The following is an 18,705-nucleotide window of genomic DNA, read 5'->3' as shown; positions in this document are numbered from 1 at the left end:
AACTGAAGATGTAGCCTGCAATTCAAAAGAAAATCCTTCATATCCAAACAACTAATTTGTTCAGAATAAATGAATTCCTCAAAATCTAAACATAAAAATACACAAAAACCAAAACCTAACCAACCCTCTTTAAACTAACTGATTGCATGGCATATCCAAAATCATGAATCCCGAGAGGCCAGCATCTTACTTAGGGTTTTATTGCTGTGGAAGGACACACCATGACAAAGGCAACTCCTATAAAGACAATACTTAATTAGGACTGGTTCACAGGTTCAGAGGTTCAGTCTATTATCATCAAGGCAGAAACATGGCAGAGCTAAGTTCCACATGGTGCATGAGGAGCTGAGACTTCAACATCTTGTTCTGAAGGCAAACAGGAGGAGTTGTGTACCCAGTAGACTAGGAAGAGGGTATCAATATCCTCCCCCACAGTGACACCCTTCCTTCCATAAAAGCAAACCTACTCCAATAAGGTTACACCTCCTAATACCACTCCCTGGGCCAAGCATATTCAAACTACCACAGCCAGTAAACATACACTTAAAAGTGTTTATAACCCTAGACATCAGTGAAAAGCACAATAAATTATACTCAAATTCCATCTCTTCTCAGACAGTGATGTGATCTTCAGAAAGTAAACCACAACAAAGATAGCTGGTGAAGATCTTGTGAAGGGGACCACCACACATTGCTGATTTCAACTATATTAGGTGCTATGGAATGCAGTATGAAGAAAGCTCAATAAATTCCAAGTAAGACTACCTTAAGTATAAGCCCAAATATATCTAAGTAAACCTACTGCTGGAGTGCTTGCTGACTTAGAGTGTCTATTGCTGTGATAAAACACTAGGAACAAAAGTAACCTTAGGGAGGGAGCTCATAACTCCCATGTGACGCTTCATTGCTGAGAGCAACCAGGGAAGAAACAAAAGACTGAACCTGGAGGCAAGAACTGAAGTCAAGCCATGAGAAGGTGTTTACTGTATTGCTCACTTCTGCATTTCTCAGCTCTCTTAGAACACCCAGGACCACCAGTCCAGTGGTGGTACATCCCACAATGAGCTGGGCTGTCCCATCTCAGCATCTTCATCAAGAAAATGCCCCATAGGATTGGTAGCAGGTCAATTATAAAAGACTTTTTTTCCAATTAAGATTCTATCTGCACCAAACAGTCTAATTTGAATTCAACTTGACAGAAAACTAGTCAGCACATTTTCACATATACTTTTATTGCAGTGTGACCTTCACAAGCCAAGTTATGGATTCATGTGTAGTGTGTGTCAATAGATAAATGCATAAAACTGTGGAACATCATTTGGTTGACCATAAAGAACATAATGGTGTTGTATAGAATGATGGATGTTTAATATCATATTAAACAAAACAATTTCAACTCATAAAATTAAACATTTTTTCTGCCTGTAGTTTCTAGGCTATACATAGATACATAAAATTGAATGAATTTATGAAATAAGAAGGGAAATGTGAAACATGGAATCCAGTAAGAAAGGATCAAGACCAATAAGGGGAAAAAGGGAGAAGAGGGAGTCTATGATCGCCGTATATGTTATAATTAAATACAATATCTTAAATAATCTATCATACAGTAACTGTTTATGATAAAACGATAAAAATTTAGTTCTTAGATTTCTCCTGTTTTATTTCCAAATTCATCCTATTACTTTCCCTATAATTTCCAGTATAATTCAATGTCAGTCAATTTTTTGATGCACTTTGCAGTTTTCAGTATATGTATATATCCACTCCTAAATAATATTAAATTTTTATATTCATAAAAATGTAAGTTAATTAAGTCATATTTTAAGTAGTCTTAGATATGTTTCATCTCTGTACCTAATATTACAATTTTGTTTTAATTTACATTAATTTACATAAATTACATTACATTTTCATTTTTACTAAAACAAGGTATTTTGTAAACATGGTAATTAATTATTGCTTCTCCATATGCTATTTTCTTATTCATCTTTGGCTAATATGAGCAAAATTGCTATAAATATCCCTCTCAGTGTCTTTCACAGAAAAAAATTTTTCTATAGTGAGAATTCCCTGATCATAAGACTCTATATCTTCCGCCTTCTAAGGAGGCACCAACTGTGAAACAGTTTATTTCGTGATTTTTTTGTTTCACCTCATAGTTTTCCCAAGTTAGATCACCTGTTTTAACAATTGATAATTGTTCTTCATCTTGAATGACTCAAGTAAATCATCAAAGCAGAAATCACTTCTTGCCACTTTTCATCACTTATCCGATCTTCAATTCAAAGTTCTACCAAGGAGAAGTATTATGCAAATAAATCAACTGAAGACTGGCTTGATCATTTTGGCATTTTTTTATCACAAGGATGTCTCATAGCTCAATTTATACAGCCAGAGCAAATGACTCTTATAACATACACATACATTAAGCCATCAAATACTTAAATGTGTTATTCATGGTGGAACTGGGTGGCCTATGGCTGCATAGGCATCTGTTATCTATTTTAAAAGACCAGAAAGAAGTCTTTTCTTTTTTTTTACATATATTCCATCCCTGCAAACATAATAAACATACTGTTGCTTATTGCTTTTCATGCTGAAAAATAATTTCTGCCAGTAAAGAAATTACTTTTTCACTTAGAAATCTATCATTTCCTGGGAGAAATGACTGTGTGTTGACAAAATTACTTTCATATATTCAATAAGAAATCTACAAAATGGTCTTTTCCTTTTAAATTACATGCATAATGTGTGCTTTCTGAATATTATTTGTTTCGGAATATACCACATTAATGATACTCGCTTTACCATATAACTCATTTAGTTTGAATCTTAGACTCATTACATTTTAAGTGAAAATAGAGAATGATATATATATATATATATATGTATATATATATGTATAATTAAAAATATGTAAGACAATGCACAACTCTCTTAAAGTACAATGTTCCTATGGGACAAAAGACAAAGATCACTTCTTTAAGCAATTTCCATTTTCCCGATTCCTTCACTATTACACTGTTTATGGCCCTATTCAATATCATTACTAACTTAAGTAATCCTATGAAAACTATTTGGTTAACTCTACTGCCTTTAATATCATTCAAAAGGGATGAGATGTGGTCCATGAATATTATCACTATGTTTGAGTATTGTGTGATAAGAGTTTTTTCTTTTAAAAAAGATTATTTTATTTTTAATTTTTAACTTTCGATTGATTCTTTGTAAGTTTTATATTATGATTCCCACTCATTTGCCCATCCCTTCATGTCCTCCCTTTGCCCTTGCAACCAACCCCCAAAGAAAACACACACACACACACACACACACACACACACACACACACACACACACACAAAGCAATACAAAACAAAACAAAAACCTCACAAAACATAGAAAACATCTGATTGTAGAAGCAGTAGTATGTCACAGAGTAGCCCACAGTATATCCCTCTGTCCAAACATCTTCCCTTCTGAATGTTCATTGCACTGAGTTATTGGTCTGGTTCAAACATATTTGGCTTCTCTAACACTATCAATATTGGATCTCCATCTGCACTCCTCCTAGATATCCTGTTGTTGTTGTTGATATAGATTTTGGGCTTGGCCATTTCAGAGCTCTGGATCTGATCCTGAGCAGTAGCTGAGTTGTTACTCTGTCTACTCTCCCTTATTCACATTACCAGGGTCAACTCTCCAGCACAGCTCTGGCTAGGCCATCCAATCCCACCATTGGCAGAAGACAGGACAAGCTCTCCTGTCTCCTGCCTTTGGGGCTGGCTCATCTGCATCCATGCCTCCAGAGTCAAATTCTGCTCTTCTGCCAAATCAAGGTGTGTGTCCTACTCTCCCAACTGCTGTAGCCCTTGATAGACTGGCACAGCTCTTGCTCTCTCACACTCAGGGCATCACATGAGATCACTTGTGCATGTGCCCTCAGGGCCAACTCCACCATGTTGCCCAGGGGAGGTGCAGGGCCCACTCTCTCGAGTGCTGTATCTAGTAAAATGTAGGGCAATCTTAGGAGAGCTTTCTGTGGACAAGTTAGTTCACTGATTTTTTTCTGGAAAATAGAAAATATATTAAGTAAGGAAAATTTTTACATAAAAAATCTCATATACCATCTACAAAATGGTCTTTTTCTTTTAAATTACATGCATAATGTGTGCTTTCTGAATATTATTTGTTTCAGAATATACCACATTAATGATACTCGCTTTACCATATAACTCATTTATCTATAAATCAAGTAACTGAATAAATTCAAGAAGCATACCCATGTCTGAATTTCAGCTAATAAAAAATGTTCTGCATAAGTGTCACAAATATTACACAGACATATTTATGCTAAAAAGTATATATGTTCAGTACATTTTTGTTTATGTTTTAAAGATTATAAGCCTATATTTTTTAATTTGATAAGAATAGATTTTATCCAACAGTTTTGTTTTGATAATTAATGTATAAATACCAAATAAGATTCCATCAAAACAGCATGCGTAAACTATAAAATGATGTCAAAATGGTAGTTTCTATGTAGGCAATACTGTAGAAGTCAAATAGACACCAAAGTTCTGTGACTATACCCTAAATGTGGTAAGTATGACAAGTAAAAATGTTACAGAATACAGATTAGTTAACTCTGACCACATTCTAAATTTTGTTTCTGTTTACCTTATCGACCCTTGCAGGGGATCAAGGTTGACCTGGTGTTGTTCAGATGCATTTATCATAGGTTTTTCAGATTAGAGTCTATGGCTCCTTGGCACTAGGTGCTTTTCAGATCCATAGTAACTGAGTAGTTCCTCAGGCAGTAAATCGTTCAGCCAATGTGTATCTCTACATTCCCTATAAGTCAGCAAAGAATGTAGAAGTTTGAGAAAACAATTGGTCCTAGGCCTTAATCTTGTATAGCCTTCATAGCTTGCAAACATCATTGTATCTGGCAACCACTATTATGGTTTTGATAAGACTATAAATAGTCTGATTGCTTGCAATAAACATGTCTCAGCCTTAGTCTTATTGAGACCCCTCTAACTGAATATAATTCATTCCCACAAACCTGCTGATTTGACATCTGTGCCCATGTTTGATGCATTCCTAAATTCTGCCTGGACATTGCACTGTGCCCCTTGTCTGCCTCACTCCCAGATCCTGATAGCACATCCCTTTGTGCCTATGTAGCCCCTCTTCAAGATCCTGCCAGTGTACATCTATGTCCATGATTGTTCTACTCCTAGATTTTGTCTACTTCCAGATGGTACCTACATCAGCCTCATATTTTACACTCATTGCCACCTTCCTGTGGGGAACGCAGGTTGCAAAGTCTCAGTTGGAGACTTGTAGACTGAAAAATCCTTAACTCAAATATTTTCTATTTTAAAGTGATTGGGTCCTCAATTAGAGAGAAAGTACTTTGATTGGTCACTATAGTAGCAATTGTTATTATCACTAGAGTGAATTTAAACCACGTTTCTCAATTTCTTCTTTTCTCAAATCCCTTTTAAAAGTGGTCTATAGTTCTTAGTTTCTAAATGTTACCAATCACTCTGTAGTGACTCCCAACTTCTTAACCAAACATGACTAGGCAGATCAAATACTTTCAATCTCCATAAGTGGGCAACAAAAACGTTATAACACTAAAACTGTCACAACCAAATATATTATATTTAAGTATGTAAGTATGAAGCATTAACATTTAATTATCTTGATATGTACTGCCACAACCTTCTTGCTATCTATCACAGGTACTGCTGAAATGGGGCACAATATTGGACAAAGGGCAAAGACTGACATTTCTCACCTTGGAACTCTCTCTTTTGAAAGCCAGCATCTGATGGCCTGTGGAAGTATAACATTGCCTTGTTTTCTTGTGGCTAAAATCCACTTGTTTTTGGCAATTAATTTCTGCTTTTAACAGCAAGGGATTAAAAAAAAGAAACTAGCCACTCTGACTTTTTGTTCTTAAAAAAATAATACTTAAAAGATTGCAACAGAAATGTTTAAATGTCCTTCCATTAAGACTAGTATCTCACTAAGTATTTATTATCTATCTTCTAGACCCACACATTCATTATAAGTTTAAAGCAATAGTTTTTATATCATAATTTAGCACAGTTTTGGCAGGAAAAAAAGTCCCCTGCTTAGTAACTTATTAGTTCGAAGTTTTGTATAGATGAACTAGTCAAGTCCATTTTCAGTTTATGACTGTTAGTTACCAGATAATGGTGTCACAACTAACCTAGAAGGAATGTATTCCTTGATCATAAGTTTGTTTTAAGCCTGCTTTCTTTTCCTAGTGCAATTATCCTGTGACATATGAAGGTTTACAGAACATTATTTGAAGCTATTATTTAATTGAGAATACTAGTTGTGGGACTGTGTTTGTTGTCTGTGCTTATTCCAAGACTCTACCTATGGGTTCTGGGCTACTTCAGAGAGGCATTGATACACTGTTCTGGGGGTGGAAAATACAGTCTGAGTTGTGGAGGGTCAAAATTGGGGTTCTCTGACTTCAAGGCTGCCAGTTGTAAGAACTTTACAGAGATGTCAGAAATGAAATATTAGGGATCCATGGGTCCATGATGAGACTAGGACTGGATGCTCCCAAACTACTGGACATCCAGGCATCACTGAGTCATGAGGAGTTCACAATGGAGTCAGGGGTGGTGAATAGCCTTGTGCCAGGAGCATAGGAATTCCAGCTTAGCTCACTGGCAAAGGTAGTGGTGGTTGTCTGGGGGCACAGTTGGGCCTTCTACAGGAAATTTAAGCTGTGGCTTTGTAGGCAAAGACATTCTCCACGCTAACCATGGTGGTTCTCCATGAAGAGACAGTTCTTGGCTCCAAATTTTTTATTGGTAGTTCATCATAGAAAATGGATGCATACCAATTTCTAAGGTTGGACCGGAGATTAAATACCTTTGCAGAGAGGAATGTCCAGGAAGAGGAGCGCATTGGCTAAATCCTCAGGGCTTCTAGGTACTTCATGAGCATGGAGAACTTTTTTGGGAGTGTGGTACATGTTCCACCCCAGGAATCTGGCAGGAAACAGGGAGGCACCTACCATCTGTTCTACACTCATGGTTCGAGGAGGAGACAGAGACAATGACTTGCTTACAGCTTGTTTCTTGGTCCGGAGCTCGTGTTTCAGTTTGGCAAAAGAAAGACAGCAAGCAGTAGCTGAGAACATACAGGAGCAACGTCTCTCCTGCAAATGGAGTAAAGCACAAGAGACAAAGCAGTCATGTAAATAATATTGGCAATACAGTTAAGGTACATGATAGAGAAATAGTAAAGCTATCAGTTTTAATGGGATAACTGTATAAACTAAGATTTACACAAACTAGGAAAAAATTTAATCTCCTTCGCTCATTCTTCGATTTTGTCTTTAGAGTCCCACAGGCCTCTCAGCATTTGATCTGTCTCTAAATTGAGAAAGGAAATAGAACAGCTTCTACAGGGGCTATAAAGTGTCAGGTGATACAAACTCACATGGTGTTTTACTGAGGCAAGACCCATAGGAGGACACGTGATGTTTAGAGAGAATGTAAATAGGACTCAACAAAGAGTAGTGGCATACTTACACAGCCAGATTTCCAATGCTTTCTTAGTCTCAGGTCTGTGCTGATCTTCACTTCATTGAGAGAGGCACAGTAGAGAGCCTCTCCTCATGTTCCAGCTGGTCCTAATGCCTTCTGCTGACTCATGCTAATATATCAAACACATGGCTTGTTTTAAGATCCTGACACTGCTGCTGATTCATATTGATATCCTGAACTGCACTGCTAGTATCCTGACAAGCTGAAATTAGAATCACCTTTGAAAAACCACGTCTGCACAAATGCACATCTCCTTGTTCTATTTATCTATTTATCATATTTTTGCCCCTACTTTTGGATGGTGGGCTAGAAGTGGGGGGGGTCAAAGTATTTAAAAGTCCATATTAAAATTAGTATTAAAATGTCTAAGTCTACAGGGTTACTCTAAAGAGAGAACCCAATGTTTTCTAAAATGCACTGTGAACAAGTTTTTACACATGCACAAACATATTCTACACTGTTTCCATGAGGTTCCACATACAGAATTATATGTTCTGACTATATTTTAAACCTCGCAGTGCATTTCATGGAGTTATCGCTTTCAAACAACAAATAGAGCCACCTCAAAGTTCTAAATACACTTTTATATTTTGTTGCAAAGATGATGCAGAGAATGCTAAAAATCCCAGAGGGCAAAGAATTTTTGTTTTGAATTTTGGAACAAGATGAAATTGTTTATAGTTAATCTGGACCCAACAAACATCTTTAGTGCAACTTGCCATCATTTTATTCTTCCTGTGTTCCTTCATATTGATACGATGTCAGGATGAATAGAAATGCCAAAAATGCTAAGTTCTTTGCTTACCATTATATTTAACTTAGAATAAGTTAATTTAAGTTCAGAGTCTGTTTTACTCCATTTCAATTTTAGCTACATGACTAAAACTAATGAGAAACATTTAGATTACAGTTTTGAGATACTGCTGTGCAAAGCCTGGTACTCTCTTAACATCGTATAAGCTATTTTTACACACATCTGGCCTTTAAGTACCTTCTTCGCTGAAAGATAATCCATAATACATATTATCCTATTGCTCTGTGTAGGCAGACAGAATAATTCGCCTTGAAAGATGGAGAAAGCCACTGTCTCCAAAGCTGCTACATCAGGTTTGCTTGGCAGATTCAATTACTAATTAATCAGTGTAGTTCATATCAGCAGCGAAAGGTCTCCTGTCATATCATTGTAGATAATTATCCAGAGGATTTCAACAGGAATATTTAGTTTCAGTTAGTCTAACTGTACTGACATATTACAGCAATGAAATAGATGCCAATGTGATATTTTCTAAATCTTCTTAAGCTAAAACAAAACAAAAAAGAAACGAAAATAAAAAAATCTACTTATCAGAGAAAGAAGGCAAGTAAGCAACTTTGTGTTATATCAAAGAGATGGTTAAATACGTTTTAATTAGTGTTAACTTTGGCAACTGAGTCTGTTTCATTTAAAAATGATTTACCAGAATAATTCAGAAAGTTTATATACTTCACCCCAAAGTCTCAAATTAATACAGTAAATTCATAGATTATTCTCAATGTTTGTATTTTCTTAAAGAAAGATGCAGAGGGATTAAGAAGCTTCCTAGAGCTAAGAATAGCCATCTGTGAGTATCTGATGTGTAGAATGAGCCTTACTGATAGGTATCACTAGAAATACCTCTTAACTAAAATCTACATGGCCTGAGCTCCAAGAATGTTATATTGCTTTTGATTGTTTTCTTTCTTGTTACTCCATCAACCTCTTAACATTTGCTATTTTGTTAATGACTTTGGGATAAAAACTTCTGTTGGATAACATTTTTCATGGCCCCAGACTTTAGAAATGTAGCAACGAGAATTCTGGACAATTTTCCTTCAGATTCAATTTAGGTCACATATACAACTCATCCTACATCAAGTCCACACATGAAACAAGCTACTTAAATCCATGTATTTCAAGTATCACAACTCCCTGACCATGTCCATGTGTTTACATCCTTCCCATTGCTTTTTCTCTCTCTGAAAGTCAAGGGAAGTACTCATGCACAAGATGTTCCCACACTATTACTGTTAATTCACTTGAGCATGGTGAGGTGTGAATAGAGAATAGGGTCTCATTTACATAAGTAAAACAAAGTTAATTGTTGTCATATTTATTGATCCCACCATTCTCTTTAGTTACTTATTATCAAGCATGGAGATAACAAACGGTTTCTTAACTCATGTTTTCCTAGAACTTTTTGCTTTTCAGAAAATTTAGCCTACTTGCTATGTTCTCAAGAAAGCAAAACAAAGGTTATGTGAACTCTGACTCATTAATTAGTAGATTACCCTCATCAACAAATCTCATCTTCATATCCAATTTTCATAAAATAAATATGCTAATGTCTACATCTTATGAATGCTTAGAAGATGTTTTATGAATTGTAAAATATATAAAACACAGCTTTATATAAATACTATTGTCTCTTAGAAATGTGAGGTATTGTAGATAATCATATTTGGCTAAACTTCATTCCTTGTCACCTACATTTACAATTGTATAAAAAAGCCTTTAAATAGACTTTTAAATTAAAGTATGAATGATATCCCTGTCACGGAGGATTAAGTCACACTATGCTGGAGTAAGGCAGTAGAGGGCAAAACAGTAGTTCTGTGAACTTTTGTAGCATGGTCTCAAGCACTGGACTTGAATATTAAAACTTGAAATGTTTCCAGAAGGGAAATGGAGATAACAAGACATCTTATTCAAGAACTTTCCTTTTCTCCATGTGACAAGCACTGTTTTAATAACACTGATACTAGAGCATCAGGAAAATCACCAAGGAGATGTTACAGAGCAGGTAGATCTTCCCATTCCTATATAGCAATTTCCTCACATCTTGAGTAGATGGTCGTTAAAATTGGACATATTCAAAAAAGCCAGGGGCGAAACTTTTCAAATTTTTATGAAAAATTCCATAAAAATCAATAAGTTCTAATGTGAGGCTTAATACAGCTCACATTAATAAAGCTCGAGTAGTAAACTACTCAAAAGTCTCAGAAAATTCCTAAAGCTGACCAGATATACTAGACCCCTTTCTCAACTAGCTTATATAAACAATAAAGTTGCTTCAGTGCTAATCAAAACATCTATTTGATTTACTTTCTAAACTATATGACACAATTTTTATCTAAAAAGTTTCAAGTGTAGGATGATAGTGTTTTCTATATTTTACTTTAATTTTTTAATATAATGCCCATAAACTGTTGTCTTAGATAGAGTTTTACTGCTGTGAACAGAAACCATGACCAAAGGAACTCTTTTTATGGCAACATTTAATTGGGGCTGGCTTACAGGTTCAGAGGTTCAGTCTATTATCATCGAGGTGAAACCATGGCAGCTTCCAGTTAGACATAGTACAGGAAGAGCTAAGAGTTTTATATGTTCATCTGAATACCACTAGAAGAACAGCATCTCCCATATAGTTAATAGGAGGGTCGCATTGACTAATACCACTTCTTGATCCACTTCTTCCAAAAAGGTCACACCTACTACAATAAGGCCATAGCTTCTAATAATGCCACTCTCTGGGTCAAACATATTCAAACCAACACATTCCTCTCTGTGCCCTTCATAGGATTTTTCAAACACACAAATCTATACTGAGGCATACCATTATGCAAAATATGTTTAGTACAACTTCAGAAATCCCATAATCTATAACCAAAGTTCAAAGTCTATTCTGAGATTCATGCAATCACTAAACTGTCATGGTAAGAAATACTGTACCAAAGCAAGGCCAAAAGACAGCTCGGCAAACTCTAACCAGCAAACCGGTATCCCCATGCCTCATGTCAAAGCTGTCTTCACGGGCGTGGGGATTTAGCTTAGTGGTAGAGTGCTTGTCTAGCAAGCATAAGGCCCTGGGTTTAGTCATCAGTCCTGGTGTGTGTGTGTGTGGGGGGGAAATGCTGTCTTCAGATCTCCAACTTCTTCATCATTGTTGACTACAACAAATGTCTTTCCCGTCAGCTGATTGTACTCTCTGTTACCAGCTTTCCTCAGCACATATCAATAGCCCTGACATCTCTAACATCTTGTTATCTCCAAGGCAACTTCAACTTCATAGCTTCTTGTTCATTGTCTGGGCTTCATACATGATCTTCAGGGATTAAAGATGTATACCACCATGCTTGGGCCCAAGCTTTCCACGACCATGATTCCTCAAGATATGTATCAAAAGCCAGTGTCTTCTAGCCTCAATATCTGGATCCCCAGTGTGCCCTCCATTTCTAGATTGAAGTTTATTACAGAATAAAAGTCCAAAATATTGCTTGTTCAACTGAAAACACAAAAAGTAAGCTTAGTTGGGTAGGATCTTGCCCTGAAATCACCACTCCCTCAATCTCTTTATCTCCTTGAACACATCTTTCAGTTCTATTTCGCTTCATGGTATCCATTTATTATTACTTGAACCATATATTTTGTATTTTATTAAGCTTGTTGTGCTTGATCAAACTGTTTTTCTGAGAAGAAATAGAGAAGAAAGTCATTGCTGGGCTTTCTTGAGACTTCTTTTGTCAAGGCAATTATTATAAATTTCTTTACCTTAGCCTCACATAAACTCTTCAGACAAGGGCAAGAAGCAGTCACATTATTCACCAAAATACAACAAAAACAGTCTCTAGACCATACAATGAAACTCTGCCCTACTAAAATATCTGTAGCAATGTCTGCCTAGTTCAAATCACTCTCAGCAAGAAATTTTCCCACATTCCCACTAGTATGGCCCATTAAGCTCTACTTAAAGCAATTTAGTGATTTCCAAATCCAAAGTCCCAAAATCTACATTCTTCAAAACAAAAGCATGGTCAGGCCTATTCCAGCCATACTCCAGTCCCTGGTACCAACTTTTTGTCTTTGTTAGAGTTTTACTGCTGTGAATAGAAACCATGAGCAAGGCAACTCTTATAAAGACATTTAATTGGAGGTGGCTTACAGGTTCAGAGGTTCAGTTGATTATCATTAAGGTGGGAGCATGGCAGGCGTCAGACAGGCATGGCACAGGAGGAGCTAAGAGTTCTATATCTTTATCTGAATACCCCTAAGAGAAGATTGGCTCCCATGTGATTAGGAGGAGGATCTCATTGCCCACCCCCAAAATGATACACTTACTCTGACAAGGCCACACCTCCTAAAAGTGCCACTCCCTGGGCCAAGCATATTCAAACCACCATAGTTGTACTTTGAAGAAAACATTTAATAATTTCATTAAATAACTCAAGGCATAAAATGGTATGAATTTAATGAAGTCCATAGTTGTTAAAAATATAAAAAAGAATTGAGATATATAGCTGGTTGTGATTGCATGCCTGTAAGATTTGCTAAAGGAGGGGAAGGCAGGAAATTATGAGTTTGAGACCAGCCGTAGTTCCATATTTTAGCTAGGTGGTGGTGGCACACATTGAATTCCATCACTCATGAGACAGATGGTAAGATCTCTCTGCATTAGAAACCAGCATGATATTATAGCCAGTTCAAGGAGAGCAAGGGACACCAAGAAAAACTCCATCTCACAAAGAAAACACAAAAACAATAACAAAAATTCCCTAAAAACGAACACAGCAAGAAAAGAGAAGAAAAGACAAATTATAAATAAAATAAATCTTGATTATGTTCCAAATACGAATTTCTGCACTAATGGCTTACATCTTAGAAGCAAAGAAAATGCAAATATAAAATCTGACATCCTTTTAAAAAATTGGTATATTTACACAGTATATGGCTTAATATTTATAACCCAAACAAGCTTTAGAAAATTAATTAAATGAGCATTCAAATGATGAATACTTTTTAATGTGAACAAAACATTGAACTATATTTGTTTATAAATGTTGGCTCTGGTTTTACATTAGTAATTTTTTACATCTAGTAATTTCCTTAGTTCCAATACAGGAAAAGAAAACTATTTGACTCAGCATAATTGTCACTGTCTCATTATGGAACATGGGCTCTCCACGTGACAAACCTGGGAAACTACTGAGGCATTCCCTTTATACTGCAAAGACACTGGGGAAGTTAAAGCTGGGTAAGTCTAATCTGCATCAGATAGTTAAAGTTATTGCAGTAATGGAATGCCCCTTCTATATGTTGACATAAAGGAAAGACACATACATATATATGCACATGCGCATAGACACAAAAGAATAAACCTCATATACATATGTGTATAAGCTTAATTCTTTAGCATTTGACAAAAAATATGAAATATTTGACTTTTCTGAATCTTTTTTTATTTGAAAGCTTACTGCAGTGCTGATTTTCTTATCATATGCTATGATTCTGTTCTACTGTATAATTGAGTAAAATTTCACTTAAACATGTACATTGCCTTTACCCATGACTCTCATAATGAACACCAAAGCCTAATGGTCAGTCTGTCCTTCCGTTGGTGTTTCTATTCTTTCCTTCAGTCTTCCAATTCTAAGGATCACATATCCATTCTCTCCAAATAATTGGTTAATGTGCTTGTTTACATTGGTGAGTATATTTTATTTCATTTTAGCCCAATTATTAGTTATGCTGTTGAACAATCTGCTCTGGCTTTGTTCACCAGGCATCCCTTTAGGTTGTTCCTTCTTTCTTTTCTTATGTGTCTTCCCTCACTGAGTTCCTCGTTTGGATATGAGTGTTAATCATGCAAAATCTGGGACCAGGAAAAGCAGGGCATTCTCACTGTTCCCTGAGTATTCAACTTTTAGATCCTCACCGAACTAGGAACTGTGCACACATGCCATAAACCACATGGAGCGCAAAGTACATGCATTTCTGTTCCTTTTTTTTTGTATCAACTCTTTTACTTCCTCACCTCTACTACCTTTTCATATCAATCAAATACACTATTTAGGATCCAAGACAAAAGGGCTCATCTTGGCCTTGTCCTTTCCTGTGACATAACTTATGTATGAATATGTAAATTTTCACTTTGTCGCATTTTCTTACATTTGTATTTTAGACTATAGATAGAGCAGTTCCAGAAATCATTGAATGGTCCCCCTAAGGAAGAGTACTCTGACTAGAGTTCATCTATTTTCTCTCTGGAGTATCTTTGAGAGACTGTTTTCATAAACTCAATAAGCTTTTTCTTTCCTTTCCCCTCTACACAATACTAAAATATTATTCATTTGTATGAGTGTTAGATATTTTCATTATATGACATTTTTTGTTCTTATTGTGTCCTATTTGGTTTTAAACATGTGTCTACTGTGAAGGCATGTAAAAACAACTAAGGCTTCATTTTATTATTTCTAAAGAATTTGTATTATAAAATTGTTGGCTAGTAAATAATTTGCGTTTATTAAATGGTTATTTTCCACTATCTTGATCTTTTACTATTAAAATTGTAGGCAGTTACAAAAACAAATTATCAGTGTTTTCATTGAGTTGATTTAAATTCTGACTAAAGTCAAGAGGAAAAAATAACTTAAGAGCTATATCACGCTAGACAATAATTAAAAAAAAGCCCATAAATTTGGAAACCACTGTAAATATTTCATTACTGTCATAAAAACATTGATGAAAATTCTAGAGCAAAATATCTTATGCCTTAATTTTCTATTTTTTGTATCTTACACCTTAATATTTATAGTTAATGGGAAATTAATATAAAAAATACAATACTAAAGCTTAAATAGTTGTCAATGCTCAGTCTCCATTTGATATGGCTATACAAGTGCTCTGGCTCACATTTGAAATGTGGATGTTGGTGTCTTAATTAATAGTGAGTAACAATGCCTTTCCATCCTTAGCTTTGTGATTTGGCCAATAAAAGCTTCACGTCAGTGCTCAGTCTGAGCCCTGCCATTTCAGATGCCAAGTCCTCTTTAGAGGTCCTCATGGACTCAGAGGAAGCACTGAGCATACAAGGCCAACAATATATGACAATTCTCCATTAAGATAATCCCAGCATATTTTTATAAATTTTGATGTTAGGTATCCTTCTAGAAAAGAAACTGTTTGACCACTGTGATATGTCAAAATAGAAGAAGAATTCAAAGAAATAGCAAATAAATGAGGAATATTTGTGTCAAAATTTTAAGTTACATATTGCTTATTTGCTTTCTCTATGATCTAGTTTCATGTCAGTTACCATAATAAAATATTCTACCCAAAGGCAACTTAGGAGAGGAAGTGATTTATTTTAGCTTATGATTCTAGGATGTAGTGCATCACTGTAAGGAAAATACAGAGGTAGGAGGGTGAATGGTTACATCACATCCACAGTGAACAATAATGAGAAACAAATGAAACAGTGCTGCCTCATTGCTTGCCTATCAACATTTACCTCTCTGTTTTATAGTTCATGGTCCCTGGCCTAGGGAGTGGTGCCACCCAAAATGGGCTGTTTCTATATATCTTTTTGTACTTAGTACAGGTCTGTTCAGACACACTCAAAGGCTAACCCAATCTAGACCATTCCTCAATCAAGAGATACTAGGTTTTGTCAAATTAACTATTAAAATTTATTAGTACAATAAGTAATTCAATTTTGACAAGTATACTTCAATTGTGTAAAAATATTTTACTTTTTTTCACTTACCAGGGTTATAAGATTAGGAGCAAAGCAAAAATATACTAGATTGTTTCTTTTATACAGCCTTGAGAGTTTCAGTTCAGCAATGTTTTCATGTGATCCTGACTTAATGAAGACACGTGTCTCCTTTAAATATAACATTCACTTAAAAGAAGTTTTTGGCCTTTTAAATTTTAATTAACTTATTCATTCTTCTTTCATATGTTATATCCTGTCTTCAGTTTCTCCATCCTCCTCTCCTCCTAGTACCTACACTTTACCTCCTCTCCTCTCGAGAACTAAACCTCTTCCCTTTTATTTCAGAAAGAAGCAGGTCTCCCAGGGGTATCAACTGAACATAGAATATTCTTAGAGTCCACAGACTTTCATTTGCACTGTGTTTCTACCTTACCCCCACCCCAAATACCCTCCAATTCCACGTATCTCTCTGTACTGTTTATTTCCACCCCCCCATTCCTGTACCTTATCTCTCCTGTTCCCATTCCTATCCTTCCCCAAACCACCAACAAACATCTATCCCATGTCCCTTTCCCAGAGAGATCCATATGTCCCTCCTTGAGCCCTCCTTGTCACTTATCCTCTCTTGTCCTCTGGGGCTCTGGAGCTCTGAGGTTGGGGCTCTGGGGCTGTGGAGCTCTGGGGCTCTGGGGCTCTGGGGCTCTGGGATATATAGCATGATCATCCACAATATATAGAATTAGGTCTGATGTCAGAACTAGAACAGAAAAGTGGACAACAGGATAACACCTTGTCTTGGCAATGCATTAGGTCATACACAAAAAGAGATGGGGCATCCTGAATGAATACAAGAGCCAATTCAAAGAACACATTTAAAACTACAGTAAGCATTGATGTAGTAATAAATAAGTGAAAAGAAAAATGAAATAGAAAGAGATGAGTCCATAATAGCATAAATGTACGAATGAGTCAATAAATTTAAAAAGCATATTAGAAAAATTATTTGTAGGAAAAGGCCAAATTAACCAGTGAATTTTAAATAGAATTTTTTCATTAATCCATTTAGTTATTCCCTTTACATCCTGTTATATCCCTAATCCCTTCCTTCCAGTCCCTTTTCTCACCCAGGCCTTCCCTCAATCCCCTCCCCTTCTTACTTAAGTTTTCCAGTTTCATGAGGTACCTTTTATTAATTATTGATCTTACTGCCTGAGCTATTTGGGATCTCTTCAGGAAGTTGTCTCTTTTACCAATGTGCTCAAGTCTATTTCCCACTTTCTCTTCTATTAGATGTAGTGTATCAGTTTTATGTTGAGGTCTTTGATCCACTTGAACTTGAGTTTGGCATAGGGTTATAAATATTGATCTATTTGGATCCCTCTACATGGAGACATCAAATCTGTTGAAGATGCTTTCCCCGTTCAATGATATGGTTTTAGCTTCTTTGCCAAAAATCAAGTGTCTGTATGTAGGTGGGTTTATTTCTGGGTCTTCTACTTGATTGTTCTGATCCACCTGTCTCTTTCTATATCAATACATTGCAGTTTTTAATTACTATTACTCTGAGAAACAGCCTGAAGTGAGGGATGGTGATACCTCCAGAAATTATTTTATTGTTCAGGATTTCTTTTTAGATATTCTGCAGTTTTTTTGTTTTTACATATGAAATTGAGAAATGTTTTTTTAAGGTCTATAAAGAATTGTGTCTATAAAGATTCTGAGGGGAACTGCATTGAGTCTGTAGATTGCTTTTGGTAAGATGACCAGTTTTACAATTGTAATCCTACTGATCCCATGAGGTTGGAAGATCTTTCCAACTTCTTATGTCTTCTTTAATTTTTTTCTGCTGAAACTCGAAGTTCTTCTCATACAGTTCTTTCAGTTGATTGGTTAGTTACACCAAGATATTTTATAATATGTGTGGCAATTGCAAAGGGTGTTATTTCCCTTGTTATTTTCTCAGTCCATTTATCATTTGTATAAAGAATTTGTATGAATAAATTTTTTTAGTTAATTTTGTATCCAGCGACTCTACTGGAAGAGTTCATCAGCTGTAATTTTGACCCCCAAATTTCTATCAGGAAACACTGTGCCCTGAACCACCTACTGCCGGATCCTACTCACTCTTGGGAGTTGGAGATGAGTTGCCACAAAATCAGTGCTATAGATTTTGGGAACATGTGAGAAACTCTGCAGCAAACTCATCTGAACACTGCTGCAAGCTGCTTCAATACCCCGACCTGTGCCCCATGGGGGCCTAAAAAAGCATGTCTTCTAAAGAGCTGTTCCCAATTGGCTGGCATTGTCTGTGTCTGCAATCCTTGGTCTCTCAGGCATTCTTCAATTAGGTCCCCCTGCAGGAGATGGCTTTGCAGTTGTACAGCCACAAGTGTTTACGTAGAGCTAACCGTACAATTCTTTCTACAATTCCACTCTTTTGTTTTTAGATTTTTAAAGCCTAGTAGGAGCTAGGTGTTATTGCCTCAACATTGTTGACCCCACCTGGGAGGATACCTAATATGCTAGGCTATGCATGTCTTAGGCTGTCCTGTTTTCCAAGATCTTACCCATCATTGACTACCAATCCT

The sequence above is a fragment of the Rattus norvegicus genome, chromosome 14 (assembly GCF_036323735.1).
Source record: "Rattus norvegicus strain BN/NHsdMcwi chromosome 14, GRCr8, whole genome shotgun sequence".
Classification (NCBI taxonomy): Eukaryota; Metazoa; Chordata; class Mammalia; order Rodentia; family Muridae; genus Rattus; species Rattus norvegicus.
This window is presented reverse-complemented; position numbering follows the sequence as displayed.